General features: G+C 38.3%; 1 protein-coding gene across 2 annotated transcripts in view; it reads left to right on the forward strand.

The window, feature by feature from the left end:
• Nucleotides 1-22,464, forward strand: part of LOC126752280 (hemicentin-1) — a 393,430-nt gene that overhangs the window by 200,702 nt on the left and 170,264 nt on the right. The gene's annotated exons all lie outside the window — the stretch shown is intronic.

Genomic DNA, 22,464 nt, shown 5'->3' on the forward strand with positions numbered 1-22,464 from the left:
TGTTATTGTTAGTATTGTTTTCGCTCTTTACAGGTTTGATATGCGGACTGATGTGAGTAAATGTGTAGCAAACAACAACAACAACAACAGAAGCATGGTACGCATCCTCTTATACAGTTCCGCATATGTGTTTGTATGTATGTGTTTATATACATGTGAGTGTGTGTGCGTGCTTTTGCCATATTTATGTTGCCGCAGCAATTTCATCGGTTCATTCGAATGGTTAATAAAATCAGCACTTGACGTAATTTGCACGAATTATTGCCAATTTGATGTGCATTCGCGTGTGGTATTGAATTTATTGCTTCATTGTTGTTGTATGGTTGTGCTGTTGTTGCCTTGCTTGTTAAAAAGGCAAACGGCAAGCATATACACATCGGCCGTGGCCAGCGAATGACCGTAAGGCAAAAGGTGCCAATGATATATGATGTTGGCCGGGAGTTGCCAGATGGTAAAGTTAAAGTTGCAAATATTTCATATAAATCATAAGTGGGAGGGGAGAAATTCCGCTTTCAAAAAAGCTATAAATTTTATGTTTAATGTAAAATTAAATATTATACAAGAATAGAAGCTGCAATACCCCTCACAGTTTGTGGCTCAGATCTGAGCAATATACTCGGAAACTATAACGCTGCCTTGGAAAATAATCCAAAGCAAATTTCGCGGAGAAAAAAGTTTTCCATATAAGAATTTGATATTGATCGATCAGTTCGGACGGCAGCTATATTCCGTAAAGGGCCGAATTCCGCGGTTCTACTAAAAAAGCAGGTTTTTGGAAGAAAAGGTCAGAGAGACAATAAATAGCTTGATTGACAGAGCTCATCAAGCTTATCATTTATGTAAATAGACAACACCGACTTTTCCTTCCTCGTGTTACAAACTTCGTACGGCAATACTTATTGATTTCTTCAGTAAAAAAATGCCGGTCGTTTGTATAATAAATACTGGATTATACGACTCTTACAGATCGACAAGCGCTTTGAGCCGGTTTAACAGTTTCGGTTATATCTTCTGGTTTGCCGAAGGTAAAGTCACCGAGCTGCTTCAGCCTCAGTCTTGCAAAGGCTGGCTGAACAAAGAAAGATAAACTTTGAAAACTAGCGCCCGAGAAGATTGTCTATAGGACAGTTTCCAGTAAAAACTCGTACAATTGCGGCAAGATGAACTTTACTTTGCTCGGGGCAAGTTGTTCCAGTAGATCTCTTGCGTGCTACTCTAGGCCATAAGGACCTAGAACGCAAGATGCACAAGAACTCCGGTCTCATTCCAATGTGAGCGGGACAAAGGTGTCCTTTCGGCTAACTTATTGGTTTTGCAGTTGCCAGCGATTTAGCACCCAAATGAGCCTGAAGTTGAAGCAGCTTCATGCAATTTCTAGTTCCCTGTAGGAAACGCTCTCTTCAAAATTTCCTCCTAGCTTCGATGGGTCTAAAAATCTCAAAGGAAAGTAAAAACCCGCACTGCGCGTCTTCTTCAGCGACTTCCCATTTATATCTCCCTCTATGGTATGTGATCAGAGAAAAGGTCGCCAGTAGTGGTCTTCATATACCACTTCGCAGCATTACGTCTACCAGTCCGCAAATGCTATGTTTAAAGCATTAAATGCTATTGTTGGTGTAGAACATAGTGCACAGTATATGCCGATTAGAACCGCCATTTGGACATGTTCAAGCTTTTTAACAAGTGTGACCTTTTCGAGCGCCCTTCACCAGACAAATTCACCACAGCACATAATTGGTTTGACTACGGTTTCGTAGAGCCAAAACACCACCTTTGATGAGGGTCTCCAACTTTCCCCAATAGCTTCTATACAGCTTTTTAAAGCAGCTGATGACTTCCTTACCCTCTCCGCAATATCTGGTTTCCATAAAGGTTCTCTATCAAGGATAAGTCCTAGGTATTTCACCTTATCAACAGGTTGAAGACCGGAACCCCCCAAAGAGTGGGGCACATTAGAGATCTTATACCTTCTAGTAAATTAAGACCATTTTACTAGGATTGACTGCTAAGCCGCTTTATTGTTAGTTAGTATACATAGTTAGATATCACTTTGAGGTACAATTCAGTTAGTTCGTTGACTGTATTTAGGAATTTTCCTTTAACCATTAGAACAACATCGGCTATGACCCGACTGTCCGCTTCTTATGTTCTTTGAATAGGTCATTAACCAGCAAGACGCAAAGCAATGGAGAAAGTATCCCGTCCTGTGGAGTGCCCCTACTCGTATTAACCTTTCGAGATGTCTTTGCACTACCACACTCCGTTATGACCGTTCTGTCGCAAAGAGGACTATGTATGAGGTCTTTGATTCCATCTCAAAATTTTTCAGGGCTTTACCATATTCACAAAAAACAATTTATGTTTTGAAGACTAACCATATGACTATGAAATACCATACAGTTAGCTTTAAAACCCAACAAAACTACAACCATCCGATTCACATTTGATCCGAAAGCGATCACAAGGTCTTAACTACTCAAAGGAGGCTCTACATTATTCACACTAAGGTAGATTATATAAAAATAGGGGCACTAAAGTAGCTATCGTAGAACAACCAAGGGAACGTAACCAAGTACCATATCTGAGTGCCTACGCAAAAGTATAGCAACAAGCTGGCTTAAAGTCTCCCGCTCCGCAGCATCCACTAACATGGTAGGACCTGAACCATTTACAAGGGTGGGTCCCCATAGCATAGGAAGCTCCTCCGCAAAGAAGTAGGATAAACTTAGACTACTGGTCGCAAGCAAGCTGACGAAGCAACTCATTAATATGGTATAACGACTTCCTATTCTATACGCATTTTTTGCTCAATCGTTTGTTCGATTCGCCACTCTCAAATGCTATTAAATCACGCATTTAACGCTTTCACTATTCGAATCATACCAGAAAAGAAAATATGAATTTTGTGGAAACTCCAAATTTTTCAAAAATTTGTTTACGGTTACCCGCTAAAAATTTCGCTAGATCCGGCATCACTCCATAAATCAGCTACAGAATTCGTATTACAATAATTCATCGGTTAAAACGAGTAGCTGCGAGCGATAAAGATGACTGCAGGTGTGAGGGCATATATACAGATAAATGTATATAAATGTGTGTGTATGTGAGCATGTCATAAATTTGTAAGTGTAAGTGGCACTTATTGATGCAACAACAGCAGCCAGTAATTCATTTTCAGCAATTTTTATCGATCTTCGGCAAATGAGCAGCAATATTGCAACGCAGAGGCTATACGGAAACAACAACTACAAAAATAAGGGTACAAGAAAAAATTACAACAAAAACGCAAAAGACAAAAACAAAAATTACTATTACAATAACGTAAGCGCAGAAGACAGGATAGCTCAACAAAAAAAACACAACAAAAACAATAACTACTTGCAGTGTATAGCAAAGTACCGTTGAACATTGACAGCAACAGCTTTATAGCGTTGACATAAAAACATCAGCAACAGCTGTTGACGCAAAACATGTTGTTCCACGGCGGCTGCGCTACAACAAAGCCAACAATGCAGGAAGCACCGATAACAAAAGATATCATTAACATGGGCCACTTGACGCGCACACGAACGCTGGCCGCGCAAAGTCGAGCGGAAGCGACAGCAAAAACTATTACATAAAGTATAAACAATGAGAGAATAACGGTAAAAAAAAAAACTGACGGCGGTATTACGTTCACCATACGGTCAATAATGGCGGCATTACAATGGCAAAACAAAACAAAAACAACAATACACTTACATTATTGTGTATCTATGGTGTCTTTTTCATACTCGCTGGAAGTATGCTTGTTGTTGTTTTTGCTTTTTGTGGGTTATATCTGCTGTTATCTTCATCTGCTTAATTGTTTACAGTTTACCAACGTTTTCGTGCGATTTCTAGGAAGATTCTTGCTGTTTTGAGTTGCTTATTTTCCGGTTCGTTAACTTTGGTCGCATAATTTAGGGCAGAAATTTGCGAATTTCAAGCAGCCAATCTTGAATAGTGTTCTTAAATTCCATTCCATATAGCACTTCTCAATATGAACGATCTCGGAGGGACAAGAAGGAATTATTTTTTGTTGGTTTCAGCTTTCTTAAGATTTCCGAAATACCATTATCTAATTTTTCGTTGTTCTTTCCAAAACCGTTATTGTTACACCTAGAGTAATACTTGGTACCAACACCTTTTTGTTGCTCCTATATGACTGTCCGATCTTTTTGGCCTAGGGTAGAACACTTGCCCTTAGCAAAGCTCATCTTGCCGTAATCGTAGATGTATTTAATGCTTACTAACCAATGAGCCTGCAAGTCAAGGCTTGAAATTTTGTCAGACGCAAGTTGTCAGAGTTTTATGGCACTGGAAGCAGGCACTTTTTCCTTCTTTGTTCAGACTTTGCAAGACTGAGCTTGAAACAGCTCGCCAGTCTTACTTTCGGCGAAACTGACATTAGCCGTCTCAACAAGTTTATCATCGACTCAAAGCGCTTTGTCGATTTGATGAATTTTATAGGAGTTCTAGGTACCAGAATGGATCGGCGACTAGCTATCCGAGTGAGATCCCCGTTAACTATAAAAGATCCGATAAATGGAAACTCTTAAAATTTTAAGACCGACCACGTTTAAAGCTTGGCTTTACGGTTAAGTGCGTACTCGGCATGTTTTTAGCATTCACCACATCCCTTATTGAAAGAAATTACACACCATTTTTGTAATGCTTATACATTTCATATAGAAAAAGTGAGCATCCATCCAAGATTCCTTATTGGAGCACTTTAGAGCAGAGTCATATTTCTTCTTTATTGGCGAAGACATCGCTTACTCGCTTATAGCCGAGTTTACAACAGCGCGTCAGTCATTCTTCCTTTTCACTGCTTAACGCCAATTGGAGATACCAAATTCAATCAGGCCTTGCTTCATCTGCCTGTCTTCCTGCCGCGGGTACCGCGCCGAATAATCTCAGAGCTAGAGAGTTTTTATCCATTGGGACGATGTCAATTCGTCGTCGTTTATCTCGTACAGCTCATAGATCCATCGACTGCGGCATTCGCCGTTGCCAATGCGCAAAGATCAAATAAAAATTCGTCGGCCGCATATTTCGTTTATACCCTAGACCATGGCGACGTCTAATTTTACATCAATGAGGAGCATTTCTTGGACATAGATCTATCTTAAAGCTTGCAGATATCAATGAAAACTCAATAAAAAAACTTTTAGATTAACTTTTCCAAGATTTAGATGTAGTTAATCTAAAAATTCAACATTTTCATTTCAAGAAGTCGTGTGAAGCTTTGACTCAACGGAATGAGTGGTTAATGCCGCGAATGATCCCTTTCTACAAGATAAATAATTATCAACATTTGGAATGTTGAAAAAAGTATTAAACAAGCCTTAGCGGAAAATCTTTAGTGATGCCAGCTTTGTAAATCATGCTCATCTCTTTATCACTGCACTCTGAATGTCCAGTGTTCTTGTTTTTCTTTTGTACGAATGTCTGATCAACCAAATCGGTAGCAAGATGTGTCAGGAACCCCTATCAAATTGTAAAACGTTCAGTGAGCTTAAGTAGAGTTCTTCTTATCATAGTTACTATACTGAAACAGAACTTTTTACGGTGGGGCTTTAAATCCTGCTCAATGCCATTTATCGCTGTTGTTTTGAAGGAGTTGATTCAAAGTGATAGAAAATGTAACATCTTGGCTTACTGCTTGGGCGAGAAAAAGGTTGAAACAACTTAGATCTTATAACTTTAACCAATTAAACGAGCTGGCAAGAGTCCAAATAGGTTTATCAGGCATTCTATCGATTGATCAGAGCTTAGAACCATCGTTTAGAGCTTGAATCCATTTGTAAAAGCAAGAGACTTGCCCAGAACTTTGCAAGCGAGTTTTGCGTCTCCAAAAACCCATCGTCTATGAAAGACGGTTGAGTGGTTTACCAGCACTTTTGTTCCAGTTCATACATAATTCCAGCCGAACCCATAACGGGTTCAACGCAAGAGGTCCTTGTCTGGAGGAAATTTTTGCTGTCTAGTCTTCAAAGTTGTTTCTGTTGATAATATTTTGATATTCGCGCCACACAATGTTGCAAAAACTGCCATTATTACCGCCTTTTGTTGTTGTGCACGCATACATAAGTGGGTCTGCCACACTACTATTTATTGCGCACGCTTTCAACCGCACTCAATGACAATGGCAGTCATTCAGCGCTTTTATTCTTGCGCTCCGCAAGCCACTGATGGTCACATTGTTGCCCCGCTGATTGAAATTTATCAGTCATTCTGTTTATTTGCACGACCTGGCCTTTGGCAGCAGAGGCATTGCCGCCGCTACATTGTTGCAATTATTGTAACATTGTTTTTGTTTTCACTTCTGTGTTCTGTGTGTTTATTGTTACTGCTGGGAGCAACGCCTACGCCGACGTCTTTGTGTTGCGCTCAGCGTCGCTGTCTGCTTCATTTATTGTGTTGTTGTGTACGCCGAATGAACGTCAATGTGGGTATGTGTGTGTATCGGCAAGTAATCATCAACATTTTCATATCCTCATTCTTCCATGCAACAATTTGTGGCACAATAGTGTAGCAAATTGCGCGTGAATTGTTTGTTGTTGCTTACGCAATGGCAAATACATTGATATTTTTGTTGTTGCACCAAAGTGAAGAAGATTAACTTAAAAGTGTTAATTGGCCGTTAAACAGCGCGAAATTTTTACAACTACTTAATTGTTATGCTTAATTGTTATGCTTTGGTGCTGCTTTTGTACAAATTGATAATCTTTTTTGAAGGGAAGTCGCGGAAAGCAAATGAAAAAGCACTATATTAATTTGCAAAAATTGCGTTTAATGTGAGAGGTGCAAATTCTACCCTTACCTCACCTCAAATTGTAGTAAAATTGACCAAGCATAGGCGATTGTGTCTTCTCAGGTGAGAAGATATTTTCACCAGAAATCTCTTTTCAGCAATTTAATTTCCCATTGAGAGCAAAAACTTTAAATTCGTACAGTGGCGGTACGAACAAACAACTGGTATAAATCGCTTAGACTGGTATAATCAAAAAAGAAGTTCTTAGATGAAAAGACATTTTCTTCCAAACATCTCTTTTCAGCAATTTAATCCCTCCATTGAAAACAAAAATCTGCGTAGAACTTTAAAATTCGGCCAGCGCGATTCGAACAAACAAATAGTGTAAATCGCTTAGACTGGTATAATATAGATTGACTTTTATCTTTCAATACTAAAATTTCTAACTACCGTGCTGTACACAATATAAAGACTTTATATAACCTTATGTTTCATACACTTGTCCGAAACGCTTTGAATGAAGATACATCTGAATTTGACTAAATTTTCCTGTCCGATACTTCTCCCATATGAGAATGGGGTAATTTTGAACTCAACTGTATTATGCAATTAGTATAACGTTTGTTTCGACACTCCCCTGAGACAATATTTTCTTAAAACGAAAGATTTTAGCAATTGATACGATAAATGAAAGTCAACGTCAAATCTATGAACCCATCTGAACAAATATTACGACCCGAGCCAGTCCCAGTCTGAGCCTTTATGAATTGTTCACTCTGGTGAACAGTTTGTTTTACACCCTTTTTTGTGAACAGTGAGGTGTTTTACGAAGTCTTCAAGAGCGATTTGTACCTCATTTCAAAATTTTTGATTTCTCCTCCTTATTATATTGTTTTCCATATGAGTTTTTGTAATCAGCATAAGCACTTAGTCAGGCGGATACCGCACTTTTATCGGTATTCGATTATTCTAAGGATTTCAGCAAACATAATCAAAGGTTTAAGAAAGATTTCAGCATTTGGCACGACAATTGATAGTCTAGACAAATTCTTACATGTATAGCTGCTTCTTATATCTGTTGCTAGCTAAGGCAGTCATGGTCTTTCTCTAGATTTTGTACAACATATAGAAATTTCAAGTCACCTCTGCATAACTAACGTATTTGATGGAATATGAAATAAAGTACGTCTTTGACAGAAATATCCTTAGAGTTCGAGAATTGACCGCTTAGCCAAAAAAGGCTAAATCGATACGCTTTAACTCCCTGCCCTCTTTAACTGACACCCTCACAATTGGGTCGATATTATCACCCAGTAATACGAGCAATTATGAATCGGTTTCGTATCACGTTTGCTCTGGTGGATAATGCGCATCCTCAGAGATGCCGTGCAGTTCGCATCGAATACGCCTTTGCTGCTGTGTAGCAGAGTATCAAAGAAGACCAAAGTGAGCCTATCCGCTAACGCACGCAATAATTGGACCTATTCCTATCCATTTTATGGAAACTTTTGCGAAAAGATCTTGGTTTACGGACTTACAAAATTAAAGTCGTGCAAGAACTCAAGAAGAACGACCATAAAGCGACCGTTCGGTAAATGGACTCGAAACGAGACGGCGACAAAGCTCACTTTCGTTTGAATACGTTAATAAACAAAACGGTTTCGTTAGGACCGATGATGATCGTCAAGCCATTATTGAGATACCGTAATATGTTCAACAAAACAGTATATTTATTGAACTTAACTTTTGGTGGGCACATTAACTCGTGCCGGGGTTTGTGGCGTGGCTCAAAAAATATTTTTTGTGGGGTTATGTGCAGCCACTGGTCTACTGAGAAAAATACGATACTACTGACACCTTAAAATGAGAATATTCGGCGTATTATAGCTGACAAGCGACTTCAACTTCTACAAAAATTAGTAGAAGATGAAAGACAAACAGACAAAGTAACCATTAGTTTGCCTTCAAAAAATTTCATGGCAAAACAATGTAATGCAGTAGAACACCTGATAAATGATGCTATGGAAAATAATAAATACTGCTCTGCTATGTTCCTTGCTGTCCGCCAATCATTTGACAAAGTCTGGCAGCTAATCTTTATTATTTGCTACTAAAGCCCTACTTGCACAATCGGACGTGTTACGTTAGATGCCGTGAAGCTGAGTCGGATTTGAGACCTATTCGTGCTGGTGTGCCCGTAGGCACAGTATGCTGATGATACTGCATTGCTAGCATCAAGTGGCAGCCCTAATACTGTTTCTGGCAACTGCAGATGCAATTGAGTGCTATAGAACCGTGACTCACCAAATGGAGCATTGGTATGAATACTGAAAAGTCCGTACAAGTAGTATATACCCTTGAAAACTGCCCTCAAGTGGCTTTATATGGTCAGTTGTTACCAATAAACACGTGCGCAAAATATTTGGAAATTACAATTGATAGAAGACGCACAAAGGAGCTCAGCTAAGACTAAAGTTGGCGCAGCTTTACTGGCTACTTAGGTCAATATACCGCTGCAGTCTGAAGAAAAAGTAATACTTAGGGCGATGTGGACGTACTCAAAGATTTTAGACTCCTTCGTTTGGAGCATCATGAAAATATATTTGCGATTCAAGCGCTGCAGAATAGTTTACAACGTAGAAGATTGCTAGACCCTCCCTTCAGATTTTATTAATGTATAAAATTTAATTTAGATTTTACGCATGTCTTTAAAAAGAACTTTCAGAAATTTGAGGTTGAGCTTCCAGGTTTTCGCTTAACAAGCTCAGAAGTAATAGCATGTAATTATTATTATTGAAGCCAGCGAACAATCGCAACACTGAGATGAAGACAACTCGACAAAACAAAGCTTGGAGTACCTAGCTTTATCGATTTTTAAAAATCCTTTCGATCAATCTTTAATAGAATTTAGATATCACATTAGATCGGTATTTTCGTCTGTTGAAGTGGGATCCACTGTTGAATAGACCTCTCACAATATGCGATTCTTGATATATGAAACAATATTTGTTCTCAAATCCAACATAATGTTTAGACCCCTTGGCTATATTGGGAGATCGCTGTTTAAAGGTTTCGACACTGTTAAAGCATTTCATAACCAAATTTCACGAGTTTAAAGGTAGACGCGACTACTTTGGACAAAAAAACACACACACACACACACACATACATACATATATTTGTATATGTATGCGACACAACTGCATATTTATTTATGTAGATATTTTTGCGCTTTTATCCAGCTCAACGCAAAAGTCCCTTTTAACTTATTTGCATTTCAATTTGCATGCGCTGAAATGACAGAATGCGATGACAAGCGGCATTGACTATGAATAGGAGACGCCATATACACATATACATACATGTATATAGGGTTATAAAGTGGGTGAGGGGGCAACAGCATAGAGATGTCCGCGCGTCGATAAGGGAAAGTTGTTGAAAGTGGCGCGCTAAAGTCAGCGAACAGGTTACCGTTATATGGATTATATGTGGTAAAGTGAACGAAATTGCAAATGTATGCGTATGTAGGTATATACATACATACGGCTATGTATGGATGTGTGTGTATGTGTTGAGCCAACGGATTTGCAACAAAAATTGTGCGTGTGAAGTGATGTTTGTAGGTGTTTACATAAAGCGACTTATAAAATATAGGACGCCTGTGTTGGTGGCAAATATATGTATGTATGTACGGTATTTTATATAACTGTAATGTTTATACAGTGCAATTGTGTAGCACAAACAACACAATATTCCCACCAGCAGCCAACACCTACGCGTCAAAATGTGAAAAGCTGCCACAACGCCCCGCACCATGCAACTTCATGATGTATTCATGCGTGGGGTGAAGGTTAAACGCTGTCACACACACATACATACATACCAAAGCAATCAAGTGAACGCACAAATGCGACTATATATATTCCATACTTACACCCACACACACATACACTATATACAAATACTCAATTGGAGGCGCGTAGGTGTGCCAGTACATATATGCACACACAAATATACATATATACATTTACTGATATATATACAACTCACCGGGCCTCGCACTATATCTGCTCCCGCAAACTGGAACATTGCATAAAATTGCGGCCAAAAAATAAATGTAGCACAGCAGCACCAGAGAACCTGCGCCGCCGACAACAGCGGCAGCAGCAACAGCGTGACAACAAAAACATTAGCAACAGCGACGAACCTCAATCAGTTGAGCCATTGCGGTCAACAACAACCACAACAAACAAATATGGGTAAAAGAAGTGTGCCAGCCACAATGAATTGCGCAGTCATACACTCGGCAATAAAAGTATGTGCCACATATACAAAAGCGCATACACGCGCACGTATGCATGTATGTATGTGTGTGTATATATGGTGCAAGCGTTTGTGTGACACTGTTGCAAACCCACATTCGTTCTTGCCACATTTACATATGTATGCGCAACTCTGGTTACAAAACCAACAAAGCACAGCAAACACCAAAAACGTACAACAACAACAAACATCACTTGATCCATTTTTGCCATTTTCATGGATAAATAGGCGAAATTATTGCGCTCATCAATCAAAATGTGTGTGTGAGTTCGCAGCTTCCTCTTGTGCAATGAAAATGTAATAACGGCGCTGCACAGTGGGCTATTGTCGTACTTTATGTGGGTTAAGTTTTTTGTAATATAGTTTCACATAGTTCATACAACTGAACTGAACTTGTAGCATACGCAGATTTTATTGAACTTTGTAATTCGGTTGCACAGCTTCTTCTTCTTCTTAATTGGCGTAGACACCGCTTACGCGATTATAGCCGAGTTAACAACAGCGCGCCAGTCATTTCTTCTTTTCGCTGCGTGGCGCCAATTGGATATTGCAAGCGAAGTCAGGTCCTTCTCCACTTGGTCCTTCCAACGGAGTGGAGGTCTTCCTCTTCCTCTGCTTCTCCCGGCGGGTACTGCGTTGAATACTTTCAGAGCTGGAGTGTTTTCGTCCATCCGGACAACATGACCTAGCCAGCGTAGCCCTTGTCTTTTAATTCGCTGAACTATGCCAATGTCGTCATATATCTCATATAGCACATCGTTCCATCGAATGCGATATTCGCCGTGGCCAACGCGCAAGGAACCATAAATCTTTCGCAGCACTTTTCTCTCGAAAACTCGCAACGTCAACTCATCGGTTGCTGTCATCGTCCAAGCCTCTGCACCATATAGCAAGACGGGAATTATGAGTGACTTATAGAGTTTGGTTTTTGTTCGTCGGGAGAGGATTTTTTTTTCTCAATTGCCTACTCAGTCCGAAGTAGCACCTGTTGGCCAGAGTTATCCTGCGTTGGATTTCCAGGCTGAAATTGTTGGTGGTGTTTACACTGGTTCCCAAATATACAAAACTAGTTTTATAATTTCCTTCGCGAAAACTTAAGAACATCAATATAGATTTTACGCCCCCATCGATAACTTAAATACCAAAATGCTGATTCAGTAACCTGATACACCACCCAACTTTATGAAAGAGTTTAAACTAATATGGTTAACATTTTTCTTAGAACATTGGGCATCGTCCTGCGTATTTATGATGTCCTGAACTTGGTACATTATGTTTGACCCGACGCCAGTAAAACCCAGAAAGGAACGTTGGAGATCTTATAAAACATATTGACATGGTACTACTGTGCCCAAAAAATAAGGTGACATTTGAATTTAAACTGCGCGCGTCGAAGGATTTGGAGAATTATTTTTTTTTAGGTTGGTAGTACTGTCAGACACATTTATGTCAAATTTCATGTCAAAATATTCATTAGTGTTTGAGATACGTGTCGTTTTGTGAGCTGCTAAAAGTGAGTTTTTCGTTTTTTGCGATGTCGAAATTTGTTGAGCAAAGAATTTGCATTAAATTTTGTTTACGGAATCAATTTTCTGCTGCGGATACGTTGAGGATGGTGCAGAAAGCCTTTGGTGATGAGGCTATGTCTAAAAAAAATGTTAACAAGTGGTACAGTGAGTTCCAAGCCGGCCGTGAACGTGTCGAAGACGAAGAGCGTCCAGGGCGACCATCAACCTCAACCGACGAAGCTCACGTTCAACAAATCAAAGATTTGGTGTTGAAAAACCGTCGATTAACAATAAGAGACCTTGCTGATGAAGTTGGCATATCGAAAGGCTCAGCCAATACTATTTTGAAGGATGTTTTGGGCCTCAAGCGCGTCAAATCTCGACTGGTACCGGAAACATTGAATTTTTTGGAAAAAAGGCGTCGCGTTGAAGTGTGTGAGACGATGCTTTCCGACTACCAGGGTATCATGAAATGCATTATATCTGGCGATGAGGCTTGGATCTATGCTTACGACCCCGAAACAACCGATCAATCGAGCGAATATCGTGCCAAAAGAGAGCCGAGACCAAAAAAAATCGCGCCAAAGTCTATCAAAAATCAAGGTCATGTTGCCCGTTTTCTTCGATTACCGTGGTGTTGTGCATTATGAATTCCTTCCAACCGGTCAAACAGTCAACCAGGAATATTATTTGAACGTTATGCTTAGTGATCTTGACGCCTTGTTATCCGTATATACGCCGATTAGTTCCTAAATTTTTGAGATATACTTTTATTAGTGAAGCGTGTTCTAACTTCGGTGCAATTGAAGTTTAACTTTATTGTAGATTTATTGTATATTTCCAATATACTTTTGAACAAACCCAACCAAACACAGAAAGAACATATCCTTCTATTAAATATGAAAATAAATGTTATATTAGGTCTGCAAGAAGATCTCTTCAACAGGCTCGTAAAAGTTCTATAATGAGGCATCAGAAAACCAACTTCTTAGAAAATGTAATTTGAACCACAAGCGATTACTTGAAACTTCAAGGAAGATAAACTTCTATTAGCAAACAATAGTAAGACTTTGTTCATAATTTTAGAATTGTAAATTTATTCCAGAAAATCTAAGTCGTCCCCTTCAAAGTAATCCCTTTGGCTCTAATACACTTGTGCGTGTTTTACGTTTTCTCCAATCTTCGAAACAGTGCTTAAAGTCAAATCCAGGAATAACCTTCAATGCGCATAGCGAATCTTGTTTAATGACTTCAATTGACTCAAAACGGTTTCGTCGGGGCGCTTGTATGTATGAGTTCGCTAAATAGTCAGAAGTCACACGTAGCTACATCAGGAAAATACGATGGTTGCGGCGCGATATTGGTTGAAAAGTTGGCGTAAAACTCACGAAGAATCAATGCAGTATGCGACGGTGCATTATCGCGATGCTAAAACCAAGAGTTGAAGGTCCATAATTTCGACCACTTTTTACGAATAACTTCGCGCAAACGACGCATAACCTTGCTGACAGTTCGGACGAGCGGAAGGAGTTGGGAGAGCAGCAGACTTCGATAATCGAAGTAAACTGTCAACATAACGTTGATTTTTGACCTGCTTCGACGTGGTTTTTTCGGCTTTGGTTAACCTTTGCCACGGTATTCGGCCGATTAATCGTCTGTTTTCGGGTCGTAAGCATAGATCCAATGCTCAACGCCAGTAATTATACGTTTCATGATTTCCAAGTAGTCGAAAAGCATTGTTTCACAGACGTTAACGCGACGCCGTTTTTTGAAAAAATTTAGTGGTTTTGCAACCAATCGCGCTTTCAATTTTCTAAGGCCCCAATGATCTTTCAAAATGGTTTCCACTGTTTCTTCCGATATTCTAGTGATGCCAATAAGAACTCTGATTATTAATTGCCGATTCTCAAGCACCAAAATCTTTATTTTATTGATTTGTTGATCATCAGCTCATCATCAACGCGTTCTCGAGCGTTTTTGAATAATTTGTACACTTGTACGTGACGAACAATTATCACCGAAGGACTTTCTCATCATTCTGAACGCTTCGGCAGCAGGCATTTGATTCCGCGGATAAAAATTAACAAAACTTCTTTGTGGAATAATTTCACTCATTGCCGTATTTATGTACTTCAGAAAGACAAGCATATACTAAAGATTAATGACGTCACTGACAGTCATAACAAAATAGAAAAAATTATATAATTTTTGTAAAATCTAAAGCCGCAGGTTACACAATATCTGTGGATGATAGAAAAATTCTGTTTTCAGGTTTGACTTCAGGGTATCAAACTGCATTAGAGACACCTAAGAATTTTAATGTCACAAATTATATGTCTACCAGTGTAATCTGCTCCACCGCAGCTACAGGTTTGCAATCGATCGGATTTGAGCTCAGGCATGCCTCTGAGCTCTTCTGAAAAAAATGTTCCTATCAATAAACCAGTATCAGTATTCCAACCGTTTCTTCACACGTGCTTTCTTACTGCAGGATTTTTGGTTGAACATTCCAGAAGTTTGCTTTTAACATCTTTGTGAGGTCTCATCTTGTGATCTCTCATATAGTAACGCTTTCTTATAGTTAGCGTTTCATTCGATCAGACTCTCTGTCATTAGTAACGCCTAGCTTCGACAGTTTCGAAAGGAACTCTTAATTTAAATAACTTAAGCTTGAAGCTTTCGCAACGGACAAATTTTAAACACTTCTTCCACTGAAAGTTAATTTACACTATGTGTCCACCCTAACTATTAATTTGTACAGTTATATATTTATTTGCCTGCAATAATATCTTTTATCACTACCATGAAGGTACACCTATATTTGATATAAAATTTTCCTATTGTTATCTTTTATAGCCCCTGGCCTCGCAAAGGTAATATATAACTACAATAATGACACAACAAAATAGCGTCATTTGTCTTCACCTTTTGTTTTTAACGGTAATATTCTTCCGTGAGTCAGTACATACACATGTAATATGTCTTTCAATTGAATTCGCTTGCAACAAGCAAAATAACAATAAGCTGTCAAATTTCCATAATAAAAAGCCCTAGATGCAAGCAACTTAAATTGTCACAAAGCAACTAGAGGCGACAGCACCATTGCTACTAGCAAAAACACTTAAGTCTCTATTAACACTTCAACAACCAATAAAATTGGAAGGGCAGAATTAAAAATGGAAACGCTTCAAAAGCTGTTAAATATATATATTAACAAGAAAAAACGTTAACTTCGGTTACACCGAAGCTAAATACCCTTCACATGTGCATTTCTGTTAGTAATTATGTGTTTAGTTTGTATGGCAGCTATATGCTATAGTTAACCGATCTAAACAATTTCTTCGGAGATTACACTGTTGCTTAAAAAAAATAATCTATACCAAATTTCGTGAATATATCTTGTCAAATGTGAAAGTTGCCCATACAAGAACTTGATTCCGATCGTTCAATTTGTATGGCAGCTATATGTTATAGTGGTCCGATATCGGTCGTTCCGACAAATGAGCAGCTTCTTGAAAAGAAAATGACGTTTGCAAAATTTTAAAACGATATCTTAACAAGTAAGGAAGGGCTAAGTTTGGGTGTCACCGAACATTTTATACTCTCGCATGATAAAGTGATAATCGAGATTTCATTATACGTCATTTACATATTTTTCAAATACCGTATTTTTGTAAAGTTTTATTCCGCTGTCATCATTGGTTCCTAATGTACTATATATTATACAGAGAAGGCAACAGATGGAATTCAAAATAGCGTTATATTGGAAGAAGGCGTGGTTGTGAACCGATTTCACCTATATTTCGTACATGTCATCAGAGTGTTAAGAAAATATTATATACCGAATTTCATTGAAATCGGTCTAGTAGTTCCTGAGATATGGCTTTTAGTCCATAAGTGGGCGAGGCCACGCCCATTTTCAATTTAAAAAAAAAACCTGGGTGCAGCTTCCTTCTGCAATTTCTTCCGTAAAATTTAGTGTTTCTGACGTTTTTTGTTAGTCCGTTAACGCAATTTTAGTGATTTTCAACATAACCTTTGTATGGGAGGTGGGCGTGGTTATTATCCGATTTCTTCCATTTTTGAACTGTATATGGAAATGCCTGAAGAAAACGACTCTGTAGAGTTTGGTTGACATAGCTATAGTAGTTTCCGAGATATGTACAAAAAACTTAGTAGGGCGCGGGGCCACGCCCACTTTTCCAAAAAAATTACGTCCAAATATGCCCCTCCCAAATGCGATCCCTTGTGCCAAATTTCACTTTAATATCTTTATTTATGGCTTAGTTATGACACTTTATAGGTTTTCGGTTTCCGCCATTTTGTGGGCGTGGCAGTGGGCCGATTTTGCCCATCTTCGAACTTAACCTTCTTATGGAGCCAAGGAATACGTGTACCAAGTTTCATCATGATATCTCAATTTTTACTCAAGTTACAGCTTGCACGGATGGACGGACAGACAGACAGACATCCGGATTTCAACTATACTCGTCACCCTGATCACTTTGGTATATATAACCCTATATCTAACTCTTTTAGTTTTAGGACTTACAAACAACCGTTATGAGAACAAAACTATAATACTCTCCTTAGCAACATTGTTGCGAGAGTATAAAAACTGAGGGACTAGTTCGTATATATACAGACAGACAGACGGACAGACAGACGGACATGGCTAAATCGACTCAGCTCGACATACTGATCATTTATATATATAATTTATAGGGTCTCCGGCGCTTCCTTCTTGGCGTTACAAACTTCGCGACAAACTAAATATACCCTGTTCAGGGTATAAAAATGTATCTTCTTAAGTCGTATATTGGAACGAAATGCTCAAGCAGTTGACTAGTATAATGTCAAATTTGTGATTTTAGATTGTCAAAATCTTCTTATGTTTAAGAAACAACGATATAGAAATAGCTGAAACTCTATTATGTTAAGGTTACTGGCCAGCGGCTACTTCATACATAGGTCTTAGATACTTATTAATGCCAGATGGAGGTATAGTTTAATCTGAGCTGAAGTATTGATCATACAGGACGTCAACGCTTTTTGCGAAATTTAAGAACGACTTGATATCTAATTTTGGTACTCATTGTAGTCTCTTAAACTGCGAAGCTCCCATATATACAAGTATATACGCCGAGTTCTAGATAAAGCTGGACAGAAGCGTAGAAAGTGTTTCATGGTATCTGTCATGCCAAATGCCCTGAACTTTCGGCATGTCTCGTCGTTACTTATGCCCATCCGGCTAGAATGTGATGCCAGTAGTTTGTGACCTGTCAATAGGCTAGCAACCGTTCCGCAGCCCTTTTAACCGTGTGAGTAAAACGCAAGCGTGTTTTTCCACTGGACTTTAGTACATTAGTACATATTTTTATTTTCTATTAAATACAAGTCCCTTCAAGGCTGATACAGGGGGCGCTCCAACCACGAATTGTCCTCTGCTTCAAAATAGGGCTCACTTTCGACGATCCCCATATTATTCAACGAAACATTCTTTTCAGCGAGCATTCTTTTGAGATGTGAGTACAGGAAATTGTGGCTGAGCGCCAGATATGGAGAATACGGTGGTTGCAGAAGCCATTCGAAACCCAATTTTTTGAATTTTTCGAAAGTTTTCACTGACTTGCGACACAGTGTAAGGCTAAGTTATAGACGCTGTTCATGGTTCTTCTTTTTTCAAGGTAGTCAATAAAACTATTCCATGCGCATCTCGAAATACAGACGCCATAACTTTGCCAGTCGACTGTTGAGTTCTTCCACGCTTTGGAAAGGGTCCATAGTATGCAGTCCACTCGAATGACTGTCGATTGGACTCCGGAATGGAATAATGGAACCATGCTCCAAACATTGTCACATATTGATGCAAAAACTCGGGCTTATTACGCTTGCACATCTACAAGCACTGCTTCGAATCATGAACTCGTCATTATTCGTGAGTGATTAGATCTACACATTCAGCTGATTTCTTCAGAGTGACTCACGTGACTTCACTTTACGGTCATCCGAAATTATTTTCTGAACCTTTTTGATGTTTTCGTGGGTAAAACAAACGCCTTGAACTCCTTTTGTCAATTTTTCACAATAGAAAAGTTTTTCTTTTCAAAAATCAATATTTTAAAGATGATATATTTGACAAATTTATGGTCCGACAGCTGTCGAATTTATACACGCCCTTTTTGAAGACTACGGCTAACTATCGCAAGTGTTTAAATCTAGAAGTGTCATCTATACATATGTCAGGCCGTGGACTTTTAACCTGTTATATGCCGCCGCTACAGCTACTGTCTCCCTGCTTCTAAGGGCATTCTCCGACGTATTGCGACGCGAGACTCTTCCATAAATTGCTGTTTAGCTATATATTAATCTTATTTATGTTGTTTCTTACATTCTTAGCTAAGTCAACCGCTTTCCTCACTGCAAAGACTGCCGCCTGGAAGATACTGCAGTATATCGGAAGCTTGAAGAGTCATCTGAAACCTAGCTGTGAGCAGTAGATTTCGGCTTCCCCTCTTTTAGAAGCATATGTACTTGATAACAAAAAATTTTTAGGCTACCAGCGAGCCCATGACAGTTGATCAGCTGAAATACTGAACAGCGGACAGACCGTAACTAAGACCGTATCCAACCTCAATGTAACCACGTTGTCAGATTTTCAGCTGTATAACAATATTCTTAACCGCCAGATTACTGCATAATTTTTTCATATCGCCACTCCTGTTGCCATAAACAGCAGAAAACTCGGAAAGCGAATTTAAAACAAAAATTAAAAAAAATTGCCAAAAATATTATGCGACTTCGAGCGGAAAATTCAAATGACAAATACAGCGCTTATTTATTGCAATATGCTTAGTTGGATAATTCATACACATATACATATATTTGCACGTGTACTTTGCAGACATATTTGTGTTGATATCTAGCTAGCGTATTATATTTTATTTACGGCTTCATTTGATACTTTGTACCCACACCGCTACAGGCAAATAATGTTTTTACTAGTCCGCAATTAAATGCAAATGAAATTGACAATTTTTTGAACTGAAATGTAGACGGTGAAAATAATGAAATTTTTAATTCAAAAAATGTTACATGCTTTATTTTTTAAATTACAAACTATTTTTGCATTACCAGTTTCGTTTTTGAAAATAACATATTAATTTATTGAAAAGTTTTAAAATGGTTGCGAAAATTTTTAAGGCAATTTCGTGCTGTCCAAAAGCGAATTTCAAGCAATTTTCAATTCTTTAGGCATATTTTTTTAGATTTTAGATATTTTTTATTTTTCTCATGCACGCTATAATAAGCAATTCATATTAAGCTAGAATATGGCCGATAAGTTTCCGGTATTTTGACGAAAATTTACCAGTGACGTGCTTTTCAAGGAAAAATTTCTAGTAAATAATATATTTACATCCTAGAATTTTAAAACACCAAATAGAAATGTGAATTTTCCATTTTTATTTATTTATTATTTTGCTTGCCTAAGAAAGCGTTTCAATTTTTAATGCTTCATGGGGCTACAGTAAATTCGAAGCAAATAGAATTGCAGCATTTTTCTTTAAGCTTTAGAATTTTCTTCAATTTAAGCTTTTTAAGTTTGCTTGCAAATAAATGCTTTGATATATGCACATCATACCAGAAAATAGAAAATATAAAATATAAAAGTAAGAGTAAAAGGTGGAATTCTTGTGAAACAGAAAATTAACAATTAGATGAAGGCTGTAAAAAAATCGTTTCGAAAAATGTGTCGACGTACACATTATTTAACAAACTGATAGATTTGCTCTAGAAAATACCGGTTTTTCTGATAGAGATGATATGATGTCTAAGTGTCGTTACGGCTATTTTTAATATGTCAATTAACGCTCCAATTATTTCTGAAGACTCAATTAATGTCTCTTCAGATGTTCCACAAGCTAGTCATCTTGGTTTGATTTTGTTTTCATTATTTACTCGTATTAACGATATCTCTTCTGTCATAGAATTTTCAAATATTTTGTTATATACCTGGTGTGATAGAAATGATTTGCCATTGAATCTCAAAACATGTAAGACAATGTTCTTTGCTCATAGATCTGGATTCCCCTTTCTTATGTAATAAAAGACATGTTACTAGAACAAGTTCTTAACTTTATTGATTTCGGCATTACTATGGATCATAAGCTTAAGTTTAGTCTTCATAATGTTATCATAGTCTTGACAGAAAAAGGTATTTCAGTTTTGTTAAAAGTTGGTCTAAAGACTTTAGAGATGCTTAAGTTACTAAATAACTTTGGTTAGACCCATATTGAAATACGGTTCTGTGGGGCTCTATATCTAGACATTGTGCAGGTTAAGTATTCCTCCACACACTAGTCGTTGGAAACTTTCGAGTCATAGAGAAATGTTTGGTTATATGCTTATATATAAATCTATAATATATAATATTATATATAAATATAAATATAAAACACTGTCGATTCCGTTGAGAGGGAAATCCACAAATTATTCATGAACAACCATAAAATTCACTCATATTGACAGTTAGCTGTGTTTTTGGTATGTTGGAATCATCGATCCGTACTACTTTCGAAATGAAGCTCGTGACACCGTTACTGTCAATGGAAGGCGGTGTAGATCGTTGATTACCAAATTTTTATGGCCGCAATTAGAAGAAGTTGATCTTAACAAAATAAAGTTTGGATATTCGATTATATCAAGAAATGGAGACCTCGGAACGGCGTCGAAGAAGTTGTGATTTAACACCACTAGACCACTTCTTGTAGAGTTATTTGAAGTGATTGGCCTTTAGCAATGAACTAGACTCTCTTCAAGCTTTAGAAGACAATATTGAACGTGCTAGTCATGGCACACGACTTGAGTTAGTGGAAAGAGTACTCGAAAATTGGGTTTATCGCATTCTTTCCTGCAAAAGCAGTCGGTCAGGCCAATTGTATCGTTTGTGCTTTACATTAAATAAAAACAATTAGTGTGTTTTTTCATATCACTCTTGTTGGAAAACCCCTTATAAATACTAACTTGCACTGAAATTTTATATTAATATTGGAGATATTTAATTTAAAGTTAACTGACAGTGATAGCACGAAGTCTGTAACACCCATTGGCTATAATAGCAATAAGCTACTAAGTCCAGGTTTACTAACTAGGGATAAATAGTTAGTAAACCTGGACAGAAATGAGCTCTCCGTCAAGCTAAATTATAGACTAGCGGACCACTGTATTGTTTTTTTAGGCAACAGTGACTACTATTAAGGTAATAGTAGGTGTATTGCGACGAAATATCTCCTGTCATCAAACAAACAGTCGTCGCGCTCGCGACTTGACACTCACGTCACTGTTGACAGTCATAACTTTGAAGTTGTAGATAATTTCGTCTATCTTGGAACCAGCGTAAACACCACTAACAATGTCAGCCTAGAAATCCAACGCAGAATAACTCTTGCCAACAGGTGTTACTTCGGACTGAGTAGGCAATTGAGAAGCAAAGCCCTCTCTCGACAAACAAAAACCAAACTCTATAAGTCACTCATAATTCCCGTCCTGCTGTATGGTGCAGAGTCTTGGACGATGTCAACAATGATGAGTAGACGTTGCGAGTTTTCGAGAGAAAAGTTCCGCGAAAGATTTATGGTCCTTTGCGCGTTAGCCACGGCGAATATCGCATTCGATGGAACGATGAGCTGTACGAGATATACGACGACATCGACATAGTTCAGCGAATTAAAAGACAGCGGCTACGCTGGCTAGGTCATGTTGTCCGAATGGACGGAAACACTCCAGCTCTGAAAGTATTCGACGCAGTACCCGCCGGGGGAAGCAGAGGAAGAGGAAGATCTCCACTCCGTTGGA

Source organism: Bactrocera neohumeralis, chromosome 3 (genome assembly GCF_024586455.1).
Source record: "Bactrocera neohumeralis isolate Rockhampton chromosome 3, APGP_CSIRO_Bneo_wtdbg2-racon-allhic-juicebox.fasta_v2, whole genome shotgun sequence".
Lineage (NCBI taxonomy): Eukaryota > Metazoa > Arthropoda > Insecta > Diptera > Tephritidae > Bactrocera > Bactrocera neohumeralis.